Here is a 6370-nt window from a genome sequence, read left to right as displayed (position 1 = left end):
TTTTTTGGCGATTTCAATTGTTCGTAACCCAAAATAGATAAAAACTTCTTTCTATATTTTTTTTTTCAATTCTACAAAACACTCCCAACTCTCCAAAAAAAAATCATCTCTTCAAAACCTCTCTCTTATTCTTCTTCCAAAATTAAACTAAGGTTCTCACCCTATTAAAACCAATCAAAAAAACAAAAACAAAAGTCCCAACTTTTCCCCCAAAAACTTCCTCTCAAACCCTGAGCACTAACCTCAAAACTCCATTCTTCTCTGTCTCGCTCACTCTCTCGCAGTCAACAGGTAATCTTTTCATCTCTTTCCGCATTTTATTTCATCGAGGTCAGCACACTACAACATTGTCTAAAAAACAAAGCCCTTTTTTTACATTCACTTCATTTAACTGTTATTTTTTGTTTGTTTCTTCAGATTTGAGGACATGGATGATAGTTTGTATGACGAGTTTGGTAACTACATAGGACCAGAAATAGAATCAGATCAAGAAAGTGATGATGTGGACAATGATGATGAAGACAACGACGTTTCCCCAAAGCCCACCGAAGCGACAGACCATGACGACGAAGAGCCCGCTTAGAACGGGTGGATTATGGCGTCAAATGAAGTGGATATGGATAACCAGATAGTACTAGCTGAGGACAAAAAATATTACCCAACAGCTGCAGAAGTATATGGTGAGGATGTCGAAACATTAGTTTTTGAATTACCATTTACCAATTATTGGAGAAATGTTAAGTTTAGTTGGGGTTAACCACATAGTTTTTGTTTGGTTTAATGGAGAATCCTACTTTAGTTAGGAATGTGGCTTTAGTGGGTCATTTACAACATGGGAAAAATTTGTTTATGGATATGTTAGTTGAACAGACATATCATATATATATCTACGTTTGATTCGAATAGTCAGAAACATATGAGGTATACTGATACTAGGATTGATGAACAAGAGAGGAGAATTTCCATTAAGGTTGTGCCTATGTCTTTGGTTTTGGAAGATAGTAATGCTAAGTCTTATTTGTGTAATGTTATGATACTTCTGATCATGTTAATTTCTCGGATGAGATGACTGCTGCTTTACGACTTGCTGATGGTGCGGTTTTGGTTGTTGATGCTGCTGAAGGAGTTATGGTGAGTGGAGTTTTATCTGTTTATGTTATACACACACACACACGGATCTTTTGTGTTTAGCAATGTAGCTAATATATATACAATAGGTGTCCAGCATGAATCCTTAAACAGGAAGAGTAAGCAGGTATTTTCAGTTGTAAACATGGAATACGCAAAAGCAAAAACTTTGGGGGGTTTGCAAATGGGTGAGACAACTCCAACTTCCACCACCAAACGGCTTATAGTGAGATTAAAACTTGGGAAGAAGAGTGTGAACAATGGTAATCCTCAAGAAGAAAATGGTTCGGTTAAGGATGTTTATGAGCGTGTGAAACCGTCGTCAAACAAGGGAAAAGGCTGTGAAGTTCCATTGATCATAGAAAAAGAGGTAAAGAAGAGGATGAAGAAATAAAGGATCTATTTAACATGGGTAAGAAACAAAAAAAAAGTTGAGAAGACGGCTGGGGAGATAGCTTTGTGGGTGGAGAAAGTGATGGTCGAGCTTGAACTTACAGTCGAAGAAGATGGAGAATTGAACAGAAAGTCGATGCCTGCTGTGAATAAACTTATGAAGCTACCACTACTAAAGCAAGTTCTTTCAAAGAAACAGTACCAACTTGAGTTCTTAGATCATGGAGTGTTGGCGCTTCTAAAATATTGGCTTGAACCCTTACCCGATGGAAGTCTACCCAACATCGCCATCCGAATTGCGATACTGGAGATATTATCTGATTATCCAGTAGGTCTAGAGGAATCCCATAAAAGTGGGATTGGCAAGGTTATTATGTTTCTCTCCAAGTATAACGAAGAGAGTACTGGAAACAGAATGCTTGCGCGGAATCTGGTTTACAAATGGAGTCGGTTCATATTCTGTAATAGTACACGGTATGATGACATGATACATGATGATAATGAGGAAAGACTACTCTACAAGAAGCTAGTGAAAAGACCAGCAACTGGACCTGCTAGATTGGAATACAGAGATGATGATCTTGGCTTGGCTAATTTCCAGCAGAGGCGAAAATCTAGCCAACCTTCCTCAACGCAATACGTTGTGAGGCTAGAAGCATTGCCACTGGACTTTGTTGAGCGTCCTGAATCCAAGATAAACCCAGCAGAATTTTGAGCAAGGGCAACACAAATGGTCCATGACCAGATGCGCCTCAGAGTGGGTAAGAAGCTGCAGAATTTGAAAGCTAAAAACAAAAGGCCGCTTCAAGCTATGAAGCTCAGCGTTGAAGGTCGGCACAGCTTGCTTTGCATCTAATTAGGCAATTTAGGAAATCTATACTTTCTGATCATGCTGGGAAAAAATGTTGTAAGCAACCTTCATTGGATCAATTTATATATAGTTCTGTTTTATCAACTTAAATTTGTCTTCAGCCAAGTTTTATATATCTTTAATATCTTTGAACAGGTTCAGATCAACACTAGAACTGATTTATATATATATACGTTTTATTTTTCAAATGAAGTTTATTATTCCTCTGAGATAGGTCCCTTATCAGCTAAGCAAAGTGCATTCTTTGTCTAAAAGTAATTCATATATCATATTCGGCCGATCATATTAATATCCCCTCATAACTATTACCACTGCAACTGTGAAACATACTATGTTGCTTAAATTTGTGATGAGGGAAACCTAACTGATTTCCCTCCATAAGCATAGAGGAAGCAATAGAACTCTTCGATGAATATTATATACATGTTAGTTCTATGGAAGATGTTCCTTCACCCCCAGTCTGCAAATCAATAGGTAATTCTTACTACTTTTATAACTGACCATGTTATTTTATGATTCACGTGTCCGCCTTCTATTTTTAATCAATGTGTTTCCGTTAGTTTAACAATAGAGAAATGAACAACAGTTGTTTGCCTATGTGTTTCCGAGGCATTGCTATGTTTCAAGTTGACATGGTTGAAAATGGGTCAGTTTTTTCTTTTGCTTATAATAAGTTGTGTTGGGCTGGTCGGGCATTTTATCCTCGTCAATGGTTTAGAAATATTTTACCTTATTGAATATGAGTTGGCAAGATCTAATTCTTAGCATCAGATCTGCTTGGTAAACTTACTTCTCATGCTGTGACACTCCTATCGAAACAGCCAGTTTGTCGGTTGTAGAGTGCCTATGCTGTTATGGTCCATTCATGCTTACTTCCCCAGCACACGTCTTGGTTCTGCTCAAGATGTCTTCTTGAGGAGCTGATATATGCTCCTCAATAAGACAAATTGCTGGTGAAACACCATTGGACTCAACACCACGACATTATAGGGGTTATACCATGAAAAGCTAAACCATCTATCAATGGAATTAGACACAATAGAAAAGTGAGTCAAGAAGTCTAGAAGATTAGACACAATCAAATGGAGAGAACCAACAACACCAAGTCTCCTTGGAGATCCATGATGAATGAACAACTTACCATAACCCATAACTCAAAGATACAAAAGCATTCTTTAAATTGCAGAGATATGAACACAAATATATCAGTCAAGAGATTGATAGTTCACCGGTAAACCAAGAGCATAAAAAAAATAGAACAAATGAGAATACCAACAGATCTGGTCAGCAGAAAACTTCCCCAGCACACTAAGATGCATGGATACTAGAGGTCACCCATTGACCTGTGTCATTTAGGTATATATGATACTGGTACTGGTACAAGATACACTTCAAATATTGCTGAAACACGTATCCTCACATAGCCATGAATAATATGGTCAGTAGGTAGGGGGTGGGGGAGAAACAACACAAATAGAGATGCTAATCAATAATTGTAGCACCATCTTATGTTCAAAATTACATTGTCTACCGAAATACAAATTCTACCGAAATCCTAACTTTTATCCTAAAACTACGATTGTCTTAAATGTTTTTAACGAAGCTTTACTCGGTAATGAAATTAGTGTATAACAAAGTTTAAGCATGACAACATTGATTTCCTCATGAGACACCCACTTTTGGACTGTTGTTCCTTCACATAATTTACTTCATCAAACAAGATCTGTTGACTCTGTCCTAATTTTTATGGTCACTTAGATTCTAGATTTTGCAGTGTGGGTCAGTTGTGACTCCTTTATTGGTATAGTCTGCATCCAATATCTTCTGATAATGGGATCCTTACATAGAGATCTTGGATTTGCTTTTGTCTATATGGATGATGAGCGAGATGTCGAGGATGCAATTCGAGGACTTGACCGGGCGGAATTTGGAAGACAAGACTGGCGGCTTCGTGTTGAGTGGACAAAGGTATGTATGACAGGACAAATCAAGCCATCTGACGTGGGTTTGAATAAGGACACAAAGATTGATAACGCATACATGCGAGAGGTTCCAATCAATGGATTAATAGAACGAGATGCAATGGGAACCTCCAGTACCCGCTTACAATGAAATATCTTCACTTGCCTAAGTGTGATATCGTCTCTGTAAGCCTTCAAGTTCTGATCAAGACCTACTAATTTAGTGTTCTGCTTTGATTGTAATTTAATTCCGCTTTTATTTTGAGTTGTTGGGATATTGTAGGAGGTGTGAATTAATGAAGTGTTGGGATATATATGTTTGGGATATGCCAACGACGTACCATTAATATAAGTTTATTTACTCATGCATGTAATCCATTATTCTCTTTGTTGGTGTTTCTTTGCATGCCAAGTGAGGACGAGATATTTTATTCTTTAATCGGAATTTTTTCATCTATACAAGTATTGTGTGTGTATAGTATTTTGATTGCAATCTCTTAAAAAAAAATAGAAAAACATAAACCCTTCAAACAAAGTATGTAGTGAATTATTAGTTATCAATATACATATATTATTTATTCAAGTAGACTTTAAGCTTTTGAGTCATTAACTATCTATGTAGCAAGTCCGGCCATAGGCCGGGCCAAATGGCTAGTATATTCTAAATTTTTAGTTGGCAAACACACCCCGAAAGTAATTATATTTGGGCTTCAGCTAAAACGATAGAGTTAGGTTATTCAATGGGCAACTTTAAGCCCAAAATATGAGTTTTGCATTGAAATTAGGACTTTCAATGGACTAGGCAGCCCCAAAGCCCAATTGAATCCGAAACAATAACTTAGGTACCCTAAATATTCACCCCTAGTGGTGTCAAACAATGAAGCCCTCATGCTTTGAGGGTCGGGCCAGCCCTACCCTCATTTACTTCAAGGGCTGGGTCAGGTCGGGCCAATGCTTAAATCTCGAAACCTTTACCCGCCCCTCAACCCTCTCGAGAGGGCTTGAAGGGCCGGGCTTGAGGGCTAGATACTATGTTATACATTTGATTTACAAAATAAATTTAGAAACATTAGTTAAAAATGATAAAATCGAATGCACTTCACAATTAAACCTTCAAACTACTAAAAAAACTTGTTAAAGTTGTATTAGTCAATTAAGATCAGTTAAATTCATTTCATAAAATATTATAATGAAATTATAAGGTTGACAAACTTAATAGATAAACGTTTTTTTAAGTGATTTTTAGCATATTAATGTTAAAATGAAATATATTGTAAAAATTTTTATTAAAATATATGTAATAAATGTTGAGGGCCTAATGAGGGCCGGGCTTAAGGGAGGGCTTAAGTTTCAAAGTCTAGGCCCATACCCTCCCCTCAAAGGCTTGAGGGCCGGGTCGGCCCAGCCCACGAATGTGTGAGGGCCTCATTTTGAGAGTTTTTTTGGCCCATGGGCCGGGTCGGGGCAGGCGGGCTAAGGGTTTGAGGGCCATTTTGACACCCCTATTCACCGCCAATAACTTATTGGACTTGTTCTTGACATACCCTAGTGTAGGCCTCCCCGAAAAGCTTAGGTAGAGTTTAGTTGTTTTGTAATTAATATATTTGTAACTTTGTTTACCAATATTACTACATAAAAACTTGGAAGCCTAGTGAAATTGTGTTGCCACACAAGAAAAGTGGGTTCGGCATCCTAGTCTCCTACTTCATGCTATTTCACTTGATTTTTATGAAAAATATAAAAATGAACAATGTTTACATGCACTGCTAACAAACCTAGGCTAGGCCTGAATCAATGAATCCGATCTTGTCCAAAAGGGCCGAGTTTGGACCTCCTAAACGTAAACGTAACATGAGCTGAGCCTGGACCTAGGTGAAATCGGGTTTAAATACAGACATGACCACATGCGAGATATTATGTATGACGTGGTTTGGCGTGTTGTGGGTGTTGGTATACAAGTGAAGAAAGAAGCTCCATTGAACTTCCTTACAGACCCTAGAGAGGGTATATAGACACT

At 37.7% G+C, this 6370-nt stretch overlaps 1 pseudogene; it reads left to right on the top strand.

The window, feature by feature from the left end:
* Positions 1-1065: 1065 nt before the first annotated feature.
* Positions 1066-2526, top strand: LOC147477945 (protein IWS1 homolog 1 pseudogene; annotated as a pseudogene).
* The last annotated feature ends 3844 nt before the right edge of the window (positions 2527-6370 follow it).

Source organism: Coptis chinensis, chromosome 9 (genome assembly GCF_015680905.1).
Source record: "Coptis chinensis isolate HL-2020 chromosome 9, ASM1568090v1, whole genome shotgun sequence".
Taxonomy (NCBI): Eukaryota; Viridiplantae; Streptophyta; class Magnoliopsida; order Ranunculales; family Ranunculaceae; genus Coptis; species Coptis chinensis.
Note: the sequence above shows the minus strand (reverse complement) of the source record. Positions and strands in the feature narration are given on the sequence as shown.